We start from the raw sequence: 23,794 nt of genomic DNA, 5'->3' as shown, positions 1-23,794 counted from the left end.
ACCATCAGGATTCAAGCAAACCGGGCAGAAGATGGCTGTAATGCCAGAAACCGGTCCCCGGGAGCTTGTTTCCTTCCCAGTGTAAGAATTGGCTTTTGTAGTTTGGTTTGCCCTGTTCCCATCATGCACTGGGACAGGAACAGACTAATTTGCATACAGCCAGGTTCTGAAACTGGGATGGTGCAGTGAGCTAAAAAACGGTGTTGGATCTAGCCCTGATCTCTTGACTGGGTGAGAGCTTTCTGCTTAATTCAGGGACTCTGTCCCTCACCACCCCTTGTTGTAAATATTGAACCGAACATAGCAGCCGAAGTGTGGGAAGATCATTTCCTTGCTTTGTATTCAGTGGACAATGGTGGGACAGTTGGGGACCCAGAACTGACGCTGTTACCATCTACCCCGCAGCTTGAGGTGGTTGACTTCACTATGGAGGAGGTCTGTGTCGCGATAGCCAAACTTGCGGCTGGAAAAGCCCTGGGTTTGGATAAACTCCCGGGCGACCTCTTCAAACATGAACCTAAGATATGGGGCCCATATCTACAGACTATCTTTAATGCAGTCCTGAGAGGAATGGCGAAACCCTGTACTTGGCTGGGCGCAGAGATAGTCCCTATATTCAAGAAGGGCTCTACTCTGCTCCCGGACAACTACAGGCCTATCAGCCTTATTGATGTGCTGCAGAAGATCTTTGCGAGGTTAATTTTAGATCCCCTACAGGACTGGATAGATGACCATTCAATTCTTAGTCCCTACCAGGCAGGGTTCAGAAAAAATACATCTACCATGGATCAAATTTTTCGCCTGACCTTATTGTTTTGGAAAACTGTCAGGATAGAGGGTGGCAGCCGCTACATGGTCTTTGTGGACCTACGTGTTGCCTTCGACTTGGTCCCACGGGGGAAACTATGGTCTGTGCTCTTTGACCTGGGTATCCCACCTCAACTCTTGAATATGCTGATGAGGCTCCATGAGGCAAACTTCGCACAGGTTAGGTATGGGAAGAATGGAATGTTGTCATCGAGATTCCCCGTTGACAGGGGGGTAAGGCAGGGGTGCGTTCTGGCACCTACCCTGTTTTGCCTCTATGTCAACAGGGTAATCGCCCATTTGAATGGCGTGCTGAACACCGATGCCCCAAAGCTTGCAGGCAGCAGGATGCCTGCGATTATGTTCGCAGATGACACCCTCTTGCTGTCTAAATCTCCAATGGGGATACAACACGTGTTGGACGGATTTGAGGCATTTTGTGGTGGACGGGGCTTGGAGATAAATGCTCTCAAAACCAAATTTATGATCTTTAATCCCCCTGCCACCACTCCCCCAAACCCTAGCATAGGCACCACCAGATTGGAAAGGGTCCAGATTTTCGAATATTTGGGGGTGACCATAAATGAGAGCATGACGTGGGCCCCCCAGCAAATCAAATCCCAACTGAAACTGGCCCAACTTGCAGAGGGTATCCTCAAGCTCTCCAACATGTCCACCATTAAACCCATTGGTCCACCCTTGAAGATCTATAAAACGCAAGCAAGGGGGGCGGTCATCTAAGGCGGCGAACTTTGGGACTACTCATGCAGGTCTGAGATCATTAATACTGAAAACAAATTTCTAAAACAACTGCTGGCCCTACCACCTAGTTCTCCTCTCCTACCCTTGAGGCTCGACTTTGGCCTCAGACCGATAGATGAGGAACTAGGCCTTAAACTGTTAAGATTCTGGCGTAGGCTCTGGACAACACCTGTGCTTCTAAATTACAGGCAGGAACTCCAAGAAATTCTAAGTCTACCGATTGCAGGGAAAATACCATGGCTTATGTATATCAAGAATGAATGTGGGAGGTTGGGAGTACCAGCACTGTGGTCCGACCCTGAGTCTGGCTGTAACGCGGTCTCACGCAAGCACCTAGCTAGATTGTTTGACAACAGTAAACTAACTGCTGTTTTTCATAATCCTCAGATCGGCACCCTAACTGACTCTTTTTTAAGGGTCAAATATTTTTACCACTTTGAGTGTGTCATGGATGACATTTACACTATTTTAACTAGAAAACTGTACCTACAATGGAGACATGGCACTCTACCGATTAGAGCCTTTACCAGTAGATGGTCTCCATCCTCCCCAAAAAATTGCCCTGCTTGTAACTGTGAATTAGACTTACATATTCTATTCTTCTGCCCAGTTTACCGAAAGTCCAGGAGGTACTGGCTCATACCTTTGTACAAAAACTTGGGTTTTACTCATTGTATGCAAGCTTACAGAATATTTAAAACTCAGTTAACTAGACCCATTGTATTTGCTGTATCAAAATTTCTGGCAGCCATGTTGCACGAGCGTAGGTGTTTGATTACCACTGCATATAAATATCAACTCAACCACCTAGCGAGCCATGGTGACTGTACATATTGAAAGTAAAGACACATTTATATAATTTGGAATTTAGCGCTCCACGGTCTAGATCAGATAGGGTTGACGCTTGTTGACATCCTTATGTGCGCTCTCTGTTAGCTCATCCACAGCGCAGGCAAGAGAACTAATTATTAGCTATGCCATGCTGGGTTATTTAAAAAATGCAGGGATGTGCTGTATTTACAAGAATATGTCCCACCCCTGTGTTTTCCCTTGCGCCTGCACTAACAACGCTGCCTCTCATCAGCGCAGGCACCCTTGCACCATGGTGGAAGGGTGCATGCATTTCAGGAATGATTGTGTTTGTGCAGAAAGAGACACCTTCCTGCACAAAAACATGAATTGATGGTATTTTGCACCTTCTATGTGTTCTGCAGAATGCATCACTCTAACACCTTGTCTGTGTAAAAAAGCAATGGGTATTGTGTGGGAACGCCCACAGCAAAATCCATTGCACACCCCTTTGCCGCAGAAAACTGCGGCGAGGGGGCCATGTTTACAAGGTGGCCTTAAGCCATGCAAAGTGGCTTAGTGCCGCCTTGTAAATATGGAGCAGGGCATTGCACCGCTGGAGCGTCAGAAAAAGTGACGCTCTAGTGGTGCAATGTCTTTGTAAATTAGCCCCGAAATGAGCTAGGAATGATGACTGCACTGCCTATGAGGCACGTGAGAGTAAGGCACGGCAAGATAATAAGAATGGCCAGATTAGCATATGCAATCAGGCCATGACATATAAGGAAGTGATTAACATAAGTGACAGCACAGCCTCAGGATACCCCTAGCATTACTAGCAATGGAACTATTATCCAGTCAAGGACTTCTATATTCGCAGCAAGAAAGATCGTTCTCACATTGAAGGGAAGAGTTAAACAAAGGAACAACATACCTTTGCAAAGGTTGGAGACAATGCATGATAGGCCCTGTCAGCTACTCACAAATGTATTTTTCCAAAATGCAAGGATTAGTGGGATTTGCCGAGCATGTCTAGTCAACAAATTGCTTTAACGCCATATGTTATTCTTTTGTTTTTATCTGATGCTGCAGCTTACTGAAGCTAGTCAAGAGAACAGCCGCGGTGTCATAACGACTTCTGACTTTGAAAATCACTGCACGCTTTCTCCTATTATGCTGCATTTCCTGAGAAATAGCAGGTGTTTTTGAAAGAATACATTTATATCCTGCTGTATGAATTCCAAGTGGCATTGCTCAGACTTAAATCCATCTTTGGGTTGCAGGCGAAATCATCACAAATCGTCTTTCCTATTTGAATTTCTATGTTCTCTTCGAGAACAGGACTTATAAGTGGAATACCTCAGGGCAGGAATATAAAATATGCTGTTCCGCGTAGTCCTCTGTGTTACATGAACACGCATACATATACTTACGAATATCCTTGACAGCTGAAGGGCATTTTCTCGCATTCAAAGAGTGTATGACAATCCTTCTGGTTGTCGTTTGTCTTTGAACCCTTGTTTCTCTTCGGCAAGCAGAGTTTTCTATGGAAGTCACACGAGACCTGCTTCTGAAACTTCAAAATGGCTGCCCATTCCAAGGTTACAAGTATATTCAGTGACGGATTTACATCTCTGGTGTATTGAATGCCCTGTCATACGGTAATTTATGAAAACCATTACCTTATTCCTTCTTGCATTCAGTCATTCTTCTTATATCAGACAGTTCTCCAGATAGTGTCACATTGTTCTTATTAAAATGAATATTCCCCAATACCATGCACCCTTTCCTCAAATAAATATGATCTACTGTGTAGTTGTGCAGAGAAGTAAACACATGAAGAACATGAACGGCGCTTCAAGAAGACCCATATCGACCGTAATTTGTTACAACGGAGTCAGAGACAACAAAATTGGGTGTCATTTCACTCTTTACAGTTATCTTGTTTTTGGAAAACTGAGGAGTCTACCTTTAAGGTTCATGTGTTTTATTATTCAAGCCTTCTGATAACATATCATCAGCAATCCTCATAGCTGCCAAGGTTTTAGATTTCCATGTGTGACATTTTCATAATTCCAGTGTAATTATAAGTGACATTTCAAAGTCTATGAGTGACACTTTCTCGCGAGAAAAATAAAGCAATGAAGATAAGGAAAACACATAAACATCAAAAATTACACCCCTTTGAGTACCTAGAAACTCTTAAGTTAACTGCTGCAAAACTTAAATATAATTTTTAAGCAGCTGAGTGACACGCCGACTCAGTGTCAGCATCATGTGAGGTTAGCACGGCTGCATTGGAAAGCTGGGAGTGGGAGGCTCTCATTTAGGTAACAGCTAGGCAGGCTTAAGGCAAATTTTATTTTTGATTCTGAGTATTGATTTGAAAAGGCCTGTGCCACCTCGAACTGTGCGGTGCTCACAATCACTGCTATACATGCCAAAAGACAAGCCTGAGGCAGGAGACTCCAGCTTTATTTTAGCTGCCTCCTACCTGCTGGCCCCGCGACAGCCCCACTCCAACACCAGGGCCTGGCTTGATAGCTCGACTGTCCCGCAATGGTACAACCCTGTTTACGGGGCTGAGTCACCCAACTGTGCGTTCGACTGTCCCAGCCCCGCCGGCCTCCCAGGGATCCAGGGCACCAAGGGGTTGGAGCGGAGCGGCACTGGACTTACACTTTGCGCTGCCTCGCCGCAGCCTGGGGTGCACAGCTTCTTGTCCCTCTCTAGAAGCCGCCATGTGTGGAGGGGAGCAGCTTCACTGGGGACTGGCCAAGGAACTGCAAGCCATGGGCCATGGCCCAAAGGGACAAGAGTGCTGTGACTGCTTCCATGGCAGACCACAAACTCTGCCAGTACCCTGAGGGGGTTGTCGCAGCTTGAGCCGCCAAATCGCTCTCAGTGTGCTTCGGAGATGTTCCTAGAGCAAAAGAAAACAGAAATCACACAGTTCTACAGTAACAGTGATGCACTGCTGTCCTACTCTGCGCAGAATGGTGCAAATTTACTATGGGAACAGAAGGAGGCCGGGGAGAATCCACCACAGCTGAGAACTCAAGTCCATGACTCCAACCTTATACGTGCCGGCCGGCGGGCCACAGCGGAGAGCATTCTCCCTGTGTGCAAACGTGGCCCTGGTTGGGCACTAGTCAGGCTGTGTTGAGTCTGCAAATTAAACTCTGGATGAGAGACTCAGTCTCCACTTGGGTTCTGTCTTTAAATTTGTCGTGCAGCATTGTTATTGAAACAATGTAGTCAGGCAGCTAGAGTAGCTGCCTGGCCAGCCCCCAAGCCTGCCACAGCAACTTGCTCTGCCTGCTGATGCCGAATTGTCTGTGGGAAAATTACAAAAAACAATTTGATGGACAGAATGTAGATCAATGTCTTACATTCACCCCAGTACAAGGATCTGGGCCCAAATCCATCGTTTTTTTGCACTCCACACCACCCTGGGTTAGACAATGGCGATATGCAAATCAGCTCTGACCCTGTGCCCCATGGGAACAGTCCAGTTCGAACTACACAGCCATATCTTTCCCAGACCGGAATCAAGCATCCGAGTGGAGTGCAAAAAAACGATGGATTTGGGCCCAGATCTTTTGACTGGGGTGAATGTGTGACATTGATCCACATTCGGTCCATCACCTGTTTTGTTTGCCAAATTGTCTGTGGCACTAAAGCAGCGCTCCAGCTGCTTGAAAGCTGAGGAGGCCCTATAATGCGTGACAATGCATTTCAGTGTGGTGATGCGGACCGCCACACTGAAATGCGTTAGTCTAACGACTGATGCGTGGTACTTGGCAGGGCTGAATCCTTGACAATCAAGATAGTTTTTGTATTAGCACAATAAACAGTTTTCACCAAACCTTACTAAGACAACATTGGGAGAACATTGAGAGCAGAACAAGCGTCCCTAACACAAAGGAAAAGTGAATACAGCAGCGCAAGGTTCTCTCACACATAAAACAGATGCAATAAACACAGCAATAGTTGTTCCTTTCTCATGCATATACACAGTAACGACTGCTACTAAACGGCGGTGGGGGGGTGGATCGTGGGGGAGTGAAAAAAATAAAATAAAAAAATCACATACCTTTCTGAAAGCCGCCACCTCTCGATCCTCTTGCCCGCTTTCAAGACTCCATAGGGAAGGAAGCAGGAGCAGGAAGCACACGGGCTCCCCGAATACCATAGCCAATCACAATGCTTCTGATAGCAGTGTTATGATTGGACTGAGCACTGTAGTTCGGCGCTCAGAGAGGGACTGGGAGCCTGGGCATGTTCTCCACCCAGGCTGTGCAACACAGCCTGGGTGGTGAACATGCTAAGAGCCCATAACTTTTTGGCAGGCCCAAGATGACTGACCAAACTGTCATGCCTACTTACAGAGGCCCACCAATCCTCCTCCTGCTTCTCAGACACAGCCCCTAACCAGCTGAGCAAGGACGAAAAAATAAAATGATAATAACAATGCATTATTTCAAAAATAATTCCCCTGGATTTTCAAACATTTGCTAGAAATAGAACCCTGTAAGTTTCAGAGTCTGGTATGATCGGAAATGAGGCATAATCAGAGCCTTGCTAGAATCGAAACCCCAAGAAAGTCAATGCCCCAATATAACCAGAGAGGATAATAACAGAGCTCTGAGATATTGATAAGGTTGCGGTAAGGAGAGGACTCTTTTTGTCTACACCCCACGGCCCCTAATTTCTTGACTGATGCTGCTAGGTTTTCAACTCCGTTCCACTGCGGCTTTGCTATCCAATCCCCAGTGCATGTGCTTTGATACCTAAAACTGTGTACAATTGTCTATTCTGATTGGCATATTTAACTTACCTGTAAGTTCCTAGTAAATGGTTCCTCGTTTGTCAAGGGTCTGTAAGTAGAATGGTACTTGTGGACTGCAACACTTTTTGTGCCACCACTAAAATAACCATGTAAAACTCTAGGCCTGCTTGCCACAGCAACCTAAAATTCCAGTTTTAAACTGGTTTTCCTACGAATTAAAACAACCCATTTTCACAGGGTTGAACCTTCCATTTTATTACTCATAAGCCACCCCCAAGGTAGGCCCTAAAGGTTCATAGGATAGGGTGCATGGTATTTAAAAGTGGGGCATGTGTTCTTTGGTTTTACACATCCTGTCAGTGAAACGTCTTCAAATAATTTTTCACTACAGCAAGTTTGTCTCTCCCATACAAAAGCACTATATTAAATTAGAGCACCTTATAATGCATAATTTCAGTTTGGGAATAGCTACAACCATGACTCAAGGACTCCAATTATCAAAATTTAAAATCCAATCTGATAGTCAAGTTGCATTTAAAATGACTATTTTTCAAATGCCACTTTTAGAAAGTTGCAATTTCCTACCTAAAGCCTGTAGTAGCCTTTTGAAAGTGAACTCCCAACTGCGTCTTGGCAGCCTTCTGTGAGGCATGCACGGCTAAACAAAAGGGAACAAAAGGGCATTGGCTGGGAAGAGGTGTGCAGTTGATTGGCACATCCCCTGATCAGGGGATGATCAGGGGATGTGCCAACCTACTGCACGCGCTCTAAAGGACCATCTTCTGTCAGAGGCACATGTAACTCACACCTAGGCCTGCCCCTACCATTCTCCGGGTAGCCACAGTGGCACAAACCCCAGTGGAGAGAAAACCTGTTCCTGAACTGGTTTGCAGGGTGAGTGCCTCATGTCCCTGGACACACCTCAGGAGTGTGCCGAGAGTTCTGACCCGGAGAATAAAGATTCTGCCAAGTAGGATTTTAGCAGAGCAGAGCACTGGGGGATTATTTAGGGCCAAACCCTCAGGAAATTATGTTGAAGAGTGTAGGGTTTCACTTGGGCACTTATTCCTTATTGAACAGTGAGTTCACCCACCCCAAGCTAGTGTGAGGCATAAAAGTGGCACACTTGGATATCTACTTTAGAATATCACTGGATCTGTCCAAAACAAAAGTGAACAAACTTAGGCAGCCAGGGATCCAAGTGCTGCACTGCCTGCTATGGTCACTATATGTAAGGAGTAAAACAATTGCCCACCTCTTAGGACCAGCTACCATTGGTCGCACATTAGAAGCATGCATACACATTTGAGAGGGAACTAAAAATCAAATCTGTAAAACAGAGTGGTAATGTGTGTTCTCCTTTATTGTTTGTGCTTCATTTTACTTAGTCTTGGATGTGTGCGTGCTGCGACAGGTAGTCACAATCAAAAATAAAGCCACTTTACTTTTGATTGTGACTACCGGTCGCAGCAAGCAGTTCCAGTTGAGGTACTCTGTTTTGTTAATTCAAAGAAAATTAATAATTATCGCTATGTTGGTTTAGCGGCGATATTTTTATCGCCGAGCTGCGGCGATTTTTATCGCTTAGGAACCTTGCTATTATCAAAGTTTATCTCCTAAGCGATAAAAATCGGCTGAAAAGCATGAATATCACTGAAAAGTCAGCGATATTCATGCATTATTGAGCTAATGCTCTTAGCCATGTTATCCACCTACCATTGGATAACATGGCTAAGAACTGCTATGGGGCAGGTGTTAGCTTTTGGAGATATTCACACTTAGCGCGAATATCTCCAAAAGTTGGTAATAGGAGATAGCGATGTTAGCGGCTGTTTCCAGACGCTAACATCTTGGCACGCCCACTTTGCATGTCATTAGTGATAAATACCAGTTTCTCAAAGTTGACATAATTTGCCAAGTCTCTTTATGTCATCAAGTTGGATAAGTTGATTTGTATACATGGCAAGTAGATTCTGAAATATTCTTTACCATGAGTGGTTTACGACCTATTGTCGACAAGCATGCTGTTTATTTTTACATGGAGAGGTTACTGTATAGTTCAGTATGTCTAGCCCGCAAGGTACTTGTGTTTCACTGTACCTGTGTATGTAGGAGTAAATCTGTACCCCAAAATTTGAATACCTCAATATTTTCCTCCTTCAGTTTTCCTACACTTTACTGTATCAGAGACTGTGTTAAACCTCAATTTCATGAGGCAATGTGTCTCAACGTTAAGACACATTCCAAACATCAATTAGTAGAGTGAAACAGTTAATTAAGTAATTAAGTCTACTGTTAGAAATGGGATTTCTGGTAGGCTAGGGCAAGGGCCGAAGCCAGGCAAAAATCTCCACTCTAGTCAGGCTAAGGGAGCTTCACCCCTGCTCACCCCATTGGTAGCTTGGCGCAAGAAGTCAGGCTTATGTTACAGGCAGTGTGTAAAGCATTTGCACATAACCCACAGTAATACAGTGTACGCACTACAAAAGGACACAGCAGTACAGAAAAATATTCAATATTTTGATATACTAAAACAAGACCAAAAACAACACAAATCCACAATACTATATGTGAAAACAGTCTGTAGTTATCAAAATAGGTTTCACACATAGTACCTCGATGTCGATAGCTCCGCCTGGGGCTACCACAACGTCGTGAACAACAAATCCAACAGTTCTGGCCGGTCGTGGGGTCCCGAGCCAGCTACAGTGTCGTAAAGACCTGCAAACAGTACCTGTGAGAAATGCTAGGCAATGAGGCCCTCGAAGTCACTCGCGTTGCAACTCAAGCTCCTCCCTGATGGAATCAGGAGCGCTGGTGTCGGCTGCTGTGGCGTGTGGTGACCCCAGGTCGCAGTTCGAGCAGCGGCTCGGTGGCGGCCTCGGATAGCGCAGTCAGTGAGACCAGGGTCGCTGTGCGAGATGAAGGCGGTGCTCGTCACGGTGCTAGCAGGTCACAGTGCAAGCAGTGGCGTAGTTGTTGCTGAAGCGTTGTAGTTGGCTGACGAGTGGGCGTCGATGGTGCTGCGTTGGTGGGCCAAGGCTACGGTGCACGATGTGGGGGGTGCTTCGTGTGACTTATGAGCGGTTCCCTCGAACCACAGTGCAAGCAGCGGCGTCAATTTCAGCATGGAGTGGTGGCGTCGGGGAGGCCAAGGCATCCTCCTGAAGAAAGGCGGTGCAGAGTGCGGTGCTCACAGGTCGCAGTGCGAGCAGCAGCTCGGTGGTGGCGTCCAAAGGTGTCATCGGTTAGACCAAGGTCACATCGTTGCGACAGTGCTCTCTATTATGCCAAGGCTTTGGCTTGAAGCGGTGCGGAGTGCGGTGCCCACAGTTCGCGGTGCAAGCAGCGCATCGGTGTTGGCGTCATCGGTGAGACCAAGTTTGCAGTGCGTCATTGCAGCGGTGCCCTCTGTGGTGCCTTCAGGACACGGAGTCGGCAGCGGCGTCGTAGACATCATTGAGTAGCTTTTCCTCTGATACAGCACAAAAAACACACAGTCCCCAGTGCTGCGGGCAGAAGAGCTTGAAGTCTTTGCTGTTCCAGAGACTAAGTGAACAGGGGGCAAGCTCTACTTCAATCATTGAAGAGACTCACAAAATAGGTTGCAGAAATTTCAGTCCAGGCCTTTCACTGCCCAAGATAGAAGCAGCCACTGCAGCAAAGTGGTAGTTCCTCCTCACAGCGTATCCAGCTCTTATTCTTGGCAGTCTTCTGGATCAAGATAAGTTCTAAAGTTCAGGGGTCTGGGCCCCAGTATTTGTATCCAAAAATCCTTTGATCTTCTAGGCAGAGGTTGTCTGTGCCCAGCCAGAACCAGTTCTGCCTTCTCTGGTGTGAATTCCTGGTAGGAGGTGGAGACGGCATTGTCAGAGGCAGACCAGGCTCTTTGAGGTGCAAGGAAATCTCATCCCCTTCCCCGATTGCAGCCCAGGTCTATTCAGTCCTTTCCTGACCCTAGTTAGAATATCTGGAGCCCTCCTGCCCCCCAGCCTTCTGTCATCCGAAACCCAGACAGGCAATCCACATTCCAGCAGAGGCACACAAGATGACTGAGCAAGAAAATACTTACTTTCTAAAAGTGGTATTTTCAAACACAGAATGTAAAAATACCTTCACTAAAAAGCTGTATTTTAACATTCCGAGTTCAGGCATACTAAACTCGAATTTCTACCTTGTTCCCTGGGTCAGTTTAGGATTATAAGATATTATAATCAAACTGCCTTTTCTGGCCTATGAGAACAGATAGCCTTGCAATAGTAAAAAACGGAATTGGCTGTTATTCACTATCAGGACATGCCACACACACCCGGGCATGTCCTACCATTCACATACACTGTACCCTGTCCAACGGGGTACCCAGGGCCTACCTAAGGGGTGCCTGACATGTACGAAAAGGGAAGGTTAGGGACTGGCAAGTGTGTGCACTGGCCAAGTCGATATGGCAGTTACAAACTGCGCGCAGACTCTGCAATGGCAGGTCTGAGGTACCTTGTCAGGGCTACTCACGTGGGTGGCACAATCAGTGCTGCAGGCCCATGAGTAGCATTTGATTGACAGGCTGGCACACTCAGTGGACTAAAAAGTAAATCAAATATCCAATCAAGGAAACACCAATCCATAACACAATTGACACAGAGAGCGCCTACACTTTACCACCAATCAGCAGTGCGCAAAGTGTGCAGAACCGTTACGCCAGCAAAAGGCGGGAGGTCAGAAAGCAAAAACTTAGGCGAAATACGCCAAAAGTTGCCAAGTCTAACAACTACTCAATAATTGAACCATAGATCAATTCAAAGTTAAAAGGTTTGTGTTGAGAATAATCACTGCCACACACGAGAGTGAAGTAGAGCAGCTTTATTCCTGTCTTGGTCTCTCCGTTGCCAGCCTCACACAAAGTTCTATCATGAACGCCCCACCAACATTCCATGGGCCAGTTTACAGTACACTCAGGGGAAGGGGTGTATGGGGCATACCACAACTGAAGTGAATTAACTAAGGATATTACAACACATCTCCCTCTGTAAGGAATGAACAACATTTGAAAAACAATCCTCCGGGGGAGGAAAAGTATGCTGACATATCTCTATTTCACATAGTCCTTTTGCCAACCTGGTGGCAGACGCACCCTGGTTTCTCTGGGTGCTTGAACATCCGGTAGAGTCTCACCTTGGCTTTCCTCACCATCGGTCATAGGCACACACACATCGGGGCAGACACTTACATTGTCTATGCTCCATGTGCTTCCATCTTCCAGAACCACTGAGTTATTGTTCACCCTCCGTATTCTCGCTGGTTTGGAGAAGGAGGACACTTTTGCACGTCCTATAACAGGTCTCTTGACTACTACCCATTGTCCAACCTGGAACTCCCTGCTAGTGGTGCCCCACTTCTGGTCGTACCTGGTTTTATACTCCGCTTGATGTAAATCCACCTTTTCCCTCACAGAGTCTCTATCCACCCACACCGGAACACCACCATTTAACCAGTTTGGGTTGAGTTTAGATCCTGGATTCCTTCCTTTAAGGGATACAAAAGGAGACACTCCTGTCACTGCATTGGGGGAGGAATGATAAGACCATAGTGTTTTCCTTATTGCTTCCTCAACAGGTTCATGCATAGTAACAGCCATTTGAATAGAGTTCTTCAACATTCTATTTGCCCTTTCTACCATTTCATTTGCTTTGGGACAATAAAAGGGAGTTCTTATAAGTGAGATGGCCAACTCTGCTAAGAATTTTTTCATCACCTCTGACGTGAATTGGACCCCGTTATCTGTCACCAGAGTGCTTGGTATACCCTCTGCTGCGAACACCTCCTTCAAAAACTCCATTAAATCTTGTGTATTTATTGAGGGTACAAATTTGGTACTGATCCAATGAGAGTGATAGTCAATGATTACGAACATAAACCTCTGGTTGATATTAAGTAGGTTCAAAGGACCAATTATATCAATTCCCAATTTGTCCCATGGTTTAGTAGGTAACGTAAATGTTAAACAATTTGTTTACAAAAATTCAAAATAGGTGATACAGAGTAAATGCCATGAAGTCTCTCAGATGCGAAGTTATACAGAGTATGTAAAATCTGAAATTATTCTATCTCACTTTGGTTAGCAAAATCAAAAGAAAATCAGGCAGCATCCATAGCAGCAAGCCTTCTGGATCACTCCCAAATTGAGGGTTTCTATACACAATTCTCACATAAATTATTAGAAATTCTTCAACGTCATAGTGGGGTAAGCAGAAGTATAATTCTTTCAGCAAATCAGAATACAAGAATTTTACATGTCTTTACCATAACACATTGAAAAAACAAATGCCCCAATTCTGATAAATGTATTCAACACCTTCTATGTTGATGACATCCGGAATGTTCAAACAAATATGGAACATTAAACAATAAGGCTTTCTCTCAGTGAATGGACCCAGTGAAAAAAAACAAATGAGTTAGATACTTGTTGCAATCTTACATCCACACCATAGCAGGTTCAACACTTGTAAGGCAATTACTGCAGTAGGAATAAACCATTATGTCATCATCTTAACTGTATGCTGTGTGAAACCTGAAGGCAGAGGGTGTGTGCAGGAGGGAAACGGTACACAGTCTAAATATCGATTCCTAATTGTCGACTTACACAAATATCGAGTTGGAAATATCTTAGGTACAGAATTTCGATGTCAAGAATATCGTTGGACAGAATATCAACCCTAAGGTAAGTAATATCGAATTTATTTATATCGATGTAAGTAATATCGAAGTTAGTAATATCGATAGCATATATATCGATGTAACTAATTTCGATGTTACTAATATCGATTTTTGTATTATTTTTATGTATTTAATTATGTATGTGTAATATGTTTTTCTTAAGTATTTTAATTTTTTTAAATTAAATGTGTATTATTTTTATATATTAATAATGTTATTTTTAAGTACATTTTATGTTTTAGTACCGGAGCGGGTTGTGGGTTTATAGGGGAATAGGGTGGGAAGTAATTTAAATATACTAAATTAATTATTAATTTTTAGGAATTATAAATTAATTTTAATTAATTTTTGTTTTTATTTCTGAAGCGGTTTGTGGGTTTATAGGGGAATTGGGTGGGAAGTAATTTAATTGTAATTCATTAATGATTTATAATATTTTTGTTATGGATAATTATTTTATGTATAATGAATTATTAATTGGCAATAAATTGATAATTTATTTTTTAAATTGGTAATTAATGTTTTTAATTGTTATTTAATTTTTTTAATTGGTAATTCATGTTTGTAATTGGGAAATTATTTTTGTAATTGGTAATTATTTACTTAATTGGTTAATAATTTTGTTAATTGGCAATTATTATTTTTAATTGGTAATTATTTGCATTAATTGGAAAATATTTTTCATTAATTGGTAATCAATGTTTTATAAAAAGTATTATTTGGTATAAAAAATTATTGTATTGTTTAATAATTTTAAATGTGAATTAATTTTAAATAATATTTTTTTGTAATGAAAAATATTTTATTGTTTATTATTTATTATTTTGTGAGTAATATTGATTAATTATTATTCATTGGTATTTGTTGTTAATTTATTGGTAATTAATTATTCTAATGTAATTGCTTTTAATAATTATTAATTGTTTGTAAATGATGTAGATTTATTTTAAAATGTAAATATACATTATTTTACATATAAAAATTATTTATAAGTATGTTATATTTAAATTCTACACTATCCAACGCTTTCCCCACTTTTGCACACTCTCGAGTTGGAATAGTAATTTTTACCCCTACGCTATCCAACGCTTTCCCTACGGTTGCACCCTCTGGAGTTAGAATAGTAATTTTTATCCCTACGGTATCCAATGTTTTCCCTACTGTTACACCCTCCGGAGTTGGAATAGTAATTTTTACCCCTACGCTATCCAACGCTTTCCCTTCTTTTACACCCTCTGGAGTTGGAATAGTAATTGTTATCCCTACGCTATCCAACGCTTTCCCTACTGTTGCACCCTCTGGAGTTGGAATAGTAATTTTTACCCCTACGCTATCCAACGCTTTCCCTTCTTTTACACCCTCTGGAGTTGGAATAGTAATTGTTATCCCTACGCTATCCAACGCTTTCCCTACTGTTGCACCCTCTGGAGTTGGAATAGTAATTTTTACCCCTATGATATCCAACGCATTCCGTACTGTTGCACTCTCTGGAGTGGAAATAGTAATTTTTACCCTTACGCTATCCAACGCTTTCCCTACTGTTGCACTCTCTGGAGTGGAAATAGTAATTTTTACCCCTACGCTATCCAACGCTTTCCCTACTGTTGCACTCTCTGGAGTGGGAATAGTAATTTTTACCCCTACGCTATCCAATGTTTTCCCTGCTGTTTCACTCTCTGGAGTTGGAATAGTAATTTTTACCCCTATGCTATCCGACGCTTTCCCTACTGTTGCACTCTCTGGAGTGGGAATAGTAATTTTTACCCCTACGCTATCGAACACTTTCCCTATTGTTGCACTCTCTGGAGTGGGTATAGTAATTTTTACCCTTACGCTATCCAACGCTTTCCGTACTGTTGCACTCTCTGGAGTGGGAATAGTAATTTTTACCCCTACGCTATTTAACGCTTTCCCTACTGTTTAATGTTTTGGAGTGGAAATAGTAATTTTACAATCTACGCTATCCAATGTTTTCATCGCTGTAGTTTTTTTTGGACTTTAAACAGTAGTTTTATATATTTATGTATTTAATATTTTTTGTATTATTTTAGATAATGTTGTATTTAATTAAGTTTAAAAATATTGAAAGTATATTTAATTTTTTTAATTTATTAAATATAATTGTTTATTTTATTTACATTATTATTTTATGTGTGTAGATATTTTTGTAATTTAAAGTATACTTTATAATTTATAAGTAAATAAAATAATTAATAAAATGTATTATTAAGTACGTATATATTATATGTTATGTTTATTTTTAATTAAAGTTTTATTATTCAATAGGTATTCTTTATTGATTTAAAACATTATTAAATATGTTTAAATATGTTTATTTTATTTATAAGTATTATTTACTTTATTTTACTTTTTTTTACAGAAAGAAACGATATTTTTAGTTACGATATTTTTAACATCGATATTTTGGTTTCGATATTTTTGTACTTACCATGTTGTAGATAGGGTGTCGATATACTTGCCTTCGATATTCCAGCGTCGATGTTTTGTAGATCGATATTATGTCCGTCGATATTCTGTCAGAGATTCGAGGGAAACAGGAGTGAATTACAGGGATGACATTTATATATATATGAACAATATACGTTATTATCAGTACACAAAATTATAAACATAAAAAACTAATTCACACATGCTATTTTATAGCTTTAGTTTTAGATAACTTTATCTTCATTCAAGTTGCATGTGCATCCACTGTCTCATACTGCAAAACTGGTTTGGAGTGGTTCTCCTTTCAAGTGTCCTTTCTAGGCTCCTCTCCTGACTCAGTTTTTGTTGGAGTGATGCCCCCACAGCACAATACCACAAAAGAGGCACAAAAAGGTGTGAGGTTTCTGCAGATGGCTGTCATCAGCCAAATTGAAAGTGTGGTCAGGAAAGACAAAAGGCTGGCCTTCATCTAAAAGGTATTGTTCCCCTTGCAAAACATAACCTTTAATCTCAACCATCACCGGTGTCATCTATCAAAAGGCAGTGCTTCGGAAAGTATAATTTAGCATCTCCTTGCTAACAAGCCTTCACTGACTTATAAAGTAGACCGGCTATTATACCTCTCACCCTCCATCCACAGAAGGGCAGGCAGTACACTTCTGCTATCTGCCCAATTTCGGAAGCTGCCCTCACCATCCACCTTGTGCCCTGTCAAACCAGAGGCATCCAAATGGATCATACTTTGCATTTAATACACAGGGCCACTGGAATTATCTGATTTTGCAGCTGTATTGTTTTCTAAATAATTATTGATTTGCCACATTAGCCACATAATCCTTCATCTGCTGCATAATCTGCAGATTTTAACAAAATATATTTGTTTCTGGTTTAAAAAGATCAAAAGTTACTAAAAACACAGCAACACATGTTGCTGCACAGTGGAAGCCCCTTCACAAAGGTTGATTTGTTACGTTGCTGTTGCTCATTTCTGTATTTGAATGTTGCACTGGTACTAATAAGGCAAAACCTTTGACCAGACAGTAATAACCTGAATAAAAATTAAAATATAAGGAAGTACAAAATGTAACAAAATGTCCCACATTACACCACATAAACTGCCTTCCTTGCAGCACCCTGTTTGGTCCTCAGCTTCGAAAGGTCTTTGCTAGACACAGCATACTCCAATGCCTTACTAGAGGATTCAGGACCTTCTATTGTTGCTTTAGTTTTTCTTGGTACTTTTTCTCTTAAATCTTAAAAAATATCTTGTATCTGTTTCCCTTTGTTGAATGTTTGTCATGTTGGTTCATTTTTTTTATTCCATTTTGTCTACATTTATACATTGAAGTGTGAGTTTTATTTGTGTTTTGTCTTTGACTTTCTAACTGTCTAATTAATTGTTGTGATATTTCTACATGCTTTAAACATTTCTTCTAATTTGGACCGCTTGTTAAAGATAAACAGGAATTGCTGTTAGCATGAGCTGAAAGTAATTTTGTACTTGGCAGCCATTTTAGTTAGCAAAGTGCTCGCCATGTGCTTTCTTCTTCTTCCAGAGCCTTGCACATGCTCGGGAAGGCCTAGCTGTCAGAATGCTTCTGCTCTTATGTTATAACTGTCAGGCTATTCCTGCTAATGTAAGGAGAAATGTCTCTCCTCCCACTTTGTTGAGCAAGCAAATTTTTTATACCCATATTAGACGAAAAAGCATGCTTGTATATGCCAGGACCCCCCTTGGTTTTATGCTGACTATGTAACCTATGCCTATATAAGGTCCCTGTTCTCTGTACTCCTTAGAATGCTTCCTACAGTGGCCTGAGGGTACTGTGTGAGACAGTCTCACTCATGTGAGGTTAATAAATGCATTGTTTTTATATTACAGCTTCCGTGCCAATTTCTTCTTGGTTGGGTTAAAGGACCAGGTATGTCAGTGAACCCCTTAGGAGGTTTTATTTCTTCACTCTCTGCTCTGGGCCATTGCTACCAGGGGCTGAGCTCAGGTTAAAATTACTGAAGCCTTCGACTGAACATGACTGGTAAGTGACTTTATTACTTGTGGTGGGTTACCATTAATAAATCACATTTTCAAAGGGGTGGATATGATTCTAGAAACATTATATTTTTGCAATTGCAGGATGCCCTCAGAAAAAGGGAGATCTTGTAAAAGCTAAGTAAATATTTTTGCCCCAGTCATCTTGACAATCATGCATGATCATTCAGAGCCTCCTCGTTATAATCACTGACACCTCAGACAAGTACTCTGAGTTCCTCTCTCTTGAGGAAAATCCAAAGCTAGACCACCTCCCTGTGAGATGCCTCAATGCGGGTGATTGCGACAGGACGCTAACATTGAGGAAGCATCCATCTGAGTAGAACATCTTTGCGAGCGGCAGAAAGAAGCTGCGCCCTCTTTCACCGAGCATGGTGCTGTTTATGTTGTCAAAAATGCCTGGCGCTAAAAATCAGCACAAGCAGCCCAACTTACCTCACTCCGCCACCTACGGAACTCAGCGGAGTGCAGTGGAGTTTTTTATCTCAGTGAACTCCACCCAGGCAGAGTCTTGAGTATTCCTTGTAAAGAAGATCACAGGTGTCTTTCAAATTATAATAGACCTTTGTTTCTTCAGACAGTCCATTTTTTAGATGAATACTCTAGAGCAAGAGTTTCAGATTGTGTCTCCAGATGATTTTTTGATGAAAATCTGACTCCAGCATGCTATATCCATGTCCCAATTGCTCTGTCTTCTCAGAGGTTTCTCAGATGTTCTCCCTGGCTACAACAATAGCAGTTTCATGGTGCTCTCATTTGGACTCCAGGCCGCTACTTGAGTCTTTACAAAAGTTCTTGCACCAGTAATGGGTCTCTTGCACCCCCAGTTAATTGTTCATCCTTATTTGGACGATTTGTTAATCAAAGCTCCCGCTTTGCAGAAAGCCCAGGAGGCCACATCTCGAACTCTGGAAACACTAGTAAAGTTAGGTTTTCTGATCAACCAGACAAAGTCCATTCTTGTTCCTGTTTAGAGATTGAAATACATAGTGGGCTGTCTTCGACACTCTCTGAGGGATGGTCTTCCTTCCTGAGACCAGACACACCAGATTGCAAATCCTCATTCATTCCCTTCTACATTAGCAGGCGGCTTCAGCGAGGGATTGATTACAACTCAAATGACATATGGTAAGCGGAGCAGCACTTACCCTTCCTTTTATGGTGCTTTCCCTCCATTTGCTATATGATTATTTCATTTTTCTCTCTTTCCTTTTAGGCAGCACCTGTGGAGACATGCCATGGTCTCGGCTCCATCTGGGGCAAGTAGTTCAACAATACTTACCCATTGGCATCCAGTTCAGGAGAACTACAAGGAGTTGGTTCCGGTTTCTACATTAATCCACCAAGAAGGTCTTTGTAGATTGACTCCGCTTGCTCCTGAAGAGGCTGTCCTCTCCTTCAATCACGGCCTGTGATACTGACTACAGTTGCCAGCTGTGTGGGGTGGTTTGCTGTGCTAGAGGGTCAGACAGCACACAGTAAATGAACTTTAGTGTACAGCAGAGACTTCTCAAACTGGAAGGAGTTGAGGGTGGTGGTAAATGCTGTCCTTTGCCTTTTAACTCTCCTAAGGGGCTGAGTGGTGCTGTTTCATGTTAACAACAGTGTGGCAATGTCGTAAAAGATTCACCATTTCAGCACAATGACCTCTTCTCTCAATAGGCAGGCTCTCCCCATCTGCAATTGTGCCGAGAACAATCTCCTGAGTCTCCAGGCCATTCACATTCAGAGAACTCTCAACACTCAAGCAGACCAACTGAGCCAAGCATTTCCCTCTTCCCAGGAGTTTGTTTTGATTCCCCAGGTATTTCAGCAGATCTGCAACAGTTGGGGCGTCGGGTAGTGGACCTCTTTGCATCACCTCAGAATGCTCAACTTTCACATTTCTTTTCAAGATTCCAGACTCAGGCGGCATTAGGGGTCAATGCTGTAACAGGCCACTGGCCACCAGGACTCCTGTATGCCTTCCTCCCATTTTCCTGATACCCAAGTTCCTTGCTCACTTTATAAGAGAGCCTGTCAAATTCATTCTTATTCTTCCTCTGTGTGTCAGAAGACTTTGGTTCCCTTTTCTCAGACTCATTTACCTGGGACAGGAGTGGATCCTTCCCTTGAATCCATCCTGTTCTACCAGTTCAGACTCTAGTCAAGATAAGACTATCGGCCCGGCGGTTGATAGGGAGGTTCTCTTAAATAAGGGTCTCTGTCAGTTTTCCGCTCTCTAGGAGACTTTCTACTAATAAAGCATATGAGCATTACTCGGGTTCTTTTGATCATTGGTGCAAGTAGAGATCTTTAGTATGCACTCTAAACTCCATACCTCTTTCCCTGCTTGGATATTTCTTTGGTCCTCTTTCCCCTTCAGAAGGATCCTTATAAACCTTTGAATGAGTTTCCCTTCAAATGTTTCCTATTTAAAGTTTTCTTTTTCGTGGCCATTATCTCTGCAAGATGTTTGGGGGAACTGAATAATCTTGTTTGTCGTTCCCCTTACTTGAAAGTGTTTGGCCATAGAATAGTTCTGTCTCTTGAGCCAAGGTTTCTTCCCAAGGTTCATACTCCATTTCATTGTGGCCAGGAAATTGTTCTACCTGTTCTGCAGCACAACGCTTCTGATCCTGATTATTTTGGTCTCTCTCCTGGATGTAGTACGAGCTTTGGAATTTATCTGGCAAGGTTAGCTACATTTTGTCAATCTGGTAGTCTTTTTGTGAAATTTGGGCATATGAAGAAAGGGCAAAAACGATCTTCAATATTAGCCAGATGGGTGAAGAATGTTGTATTTTTAACTGACTTGGCAGAGGGTAAAGAGATACCTGATATGGTCAAGATTTACTTTACTAGAGGGATGGCAGCTCCTTAGAATGAATGTTCTGGTGTTTATATCAAAGACATTTGTAGAGCCTCAAACTGGTCTGTCCCTTCCACCTTCACTTGTCACTGTCGGTTAAATAATGCTCAGGGTTCTGAACTGAATTTCAGCTGTAGTGTCTTGAAAGCCTCCATTAAACCTTAGGGCATCTTTTTCACTTCTATTATTTTTATTTTGTTGGTGTACTCTCCTGTGCATGGTGGTTGGAAGAGTCTGTTGAGTTTGTCTTTTGCACTTGATCATTAGAAGGTGGTGCATGTCAAATAAAATACAATATTTCTGTGTATTTGGTGTGCTGGTGTCTTCTTCTGGCTGATAAAAAGGTTTTCTGCTTTGTCATACCTCCAAAAGTAAAGAATGGGACGAGAATATGAAGAAGAGGAGGTAATGCTCGGACTGCTTAATGGTATTCTTCATTACTCCAATCCTTCCTTACTCAACCCATTCCTTACACCCCTCCCTGTCCTCTCTATCATCAGCCTTTTCTTGAGGATTACATAACCACAGGAAGAAATAGAGGAGAGAGGGAGGGATTTTATAGAGCTACCTTTTTGAACTGTTCATAGAAAGGGAAAACAGCTTTTTACAGGTGTGAGTTGAGGAGTGAATGGATACTTACTCCAAAAGTAAGGAATGGGATGAGAAAGGAAGAATCTGAATATTGAAGATTAAGGGTAAAGAATCAAAGCATTACTTTTATGTGTAGACTTAGAAAACAATGAATGGCACTGACGTTAATTACCAGATCTCTATGGAAGAGCAGATTTGCAGTGTCTTATGAACAGTTATATTTTTGAGTGTACCAAACTTAAACAAATCAGGCACTTTAGGCATTTAATGGCAACACTGACATCTTAGATTGACTTTGAAGTATGGCTGTTTCATGTTAATGGTGAGGGTATCTGTGAGAAATGGGTTCCAACTCACTCAATACTCCAGGATGTTTTGCTTTTTGGACTACACAGTTATGGAATCTCTGTAAGCGCTGCTAAAATGCTAATAGCCAGTGTCGTTTTTTAAGATAAGGTTTGCAACTGCCCTGCTGGGTTGAGAGGCTCTATGTTGGTTGCACATGAATGTTCTAACTTAGTAGGAGAGACTACCATCTAAAGCAACCATATAGTTGCACCCAGATAGCCCTTTGGAGAGGGGACAAATAATTGATTGGTGTTGACCTGTATAGGTCTATTAAAATGAGTGGCCATTCATAGTGTGAGTATGTATTTCTGCAGTAATTTACTGAAAAGTGTATGTGTTTCACCATATTATATACTATGGTGAAATCTGCATCAAACTACAGTTTGACCATAGTTAGGCCTACAGACTAGGATGCCACACCATTGTTATGACAAATCAGGATCCAATCCAAAATGTCTTTATTTCGGTTGAAGACCATAAAAGAACATTACAAAAATTTAAAATATGTAAAAACAAATTAAAAACTGTTAAAATCATGCTAAAATGAATACAAGGGCGTTTAAAAAAGTCAAACAGCATTAAGTCCATTACTGATTCCTGAAAAAACCTTGTGCTCTCACCACATAAAAGATTAAAAACGAGATACAGAGTAGACAATTGGTAATTGAGTATTATACTTCAGGAGTCTAAAGGTTTCTTCACAGCGCCTTGTACCCAGGTTCCTACACAGTTGTCCCAGCCATCTTTGTCTGATTTTTTTTATATCCCGGGCAGAAAAAGAATATGTGGAGTTTGGTCTCCTCTTCCGTACTGAATGCAGCGCAACCTAAGTAAGAGCTGGTGGGCCATTTGTTAGAGAATGCACGCAGAAGAGAACCGTGCTTAAACTGAACATAAAGTTTCCCAGCGAGGTCTGGTTGTATTTCATCTAAGCATGGCTCCAAATTGTAAGTGCCCTTTATGTTCAGAAATTTGGCGACCTTATTCTTTATACTCAGAATCCTAAGAAGGCTGTTCCTAAATTGTTGGTTAAAGCAGATGTATTTGGGAAGGTCTCCGGATATAGCATAAATAGGGATAAGACTGAGGTAATGGAGTGGAATCAACCCTCTCAGACCTTTGGATCTCAAATTCGATATCTTGGCATTGTAATTACACAAAAGTTAGTAAATCTCCCCGGGGTCAACTTTAGAAAGATCATCCAGGAAGTTGGAAGAATATTGATCAGATGGGCTAATCTTCCCCTCAATTTATATGGAAGGGTGAATCTGATCAAAATGATTATGCTTCCTAAGATTAATTTTATTTTTAATAATATACCTGTCCCATTCAATAGGAACGAGGTAGCAAAATTATAGGGCAAGATAGGAAGCTTTGTTTTGGCATCAAAAGGCCCACGTATATCTTGGAAAATGCTTAGGAGAAGGTTAAAGATTGGCGGTCTTGCCCCTCCAGATTTATGGGTCTATGCACATGTATTTCATTTTAAGAATTTTGCGAATGTTATTAAATAAGCCAGATGACTCTGCATTAGGCATCATTTATGGGGCATTACTCAGTGAGTTGGGAGATGGACAAGATCAGTTCCTGTTTAAGTTCGGAGACCCGAAATTCTTCAAGAGAGTAAGGTTAAAAATACTTCTAC

This window comes from Lissotriton vulgaris, chromosome 4_1 (genome assembly GCF_964263255.1).
Source record: "Lissotriton vulgaris chromosome 4_1, aLisVul1.2, whole genome shotgun sequence".
NCBI classification, from domain to species: domain Eukaryota; kingdom Metazoa; phylum Chordata; class Amphibia; order Caudata; family Salamandridae; genus Lissotriton; species Lissotriton vulgaris.
Note: the sequence above shows the minus strand (reverse complement) of the source record.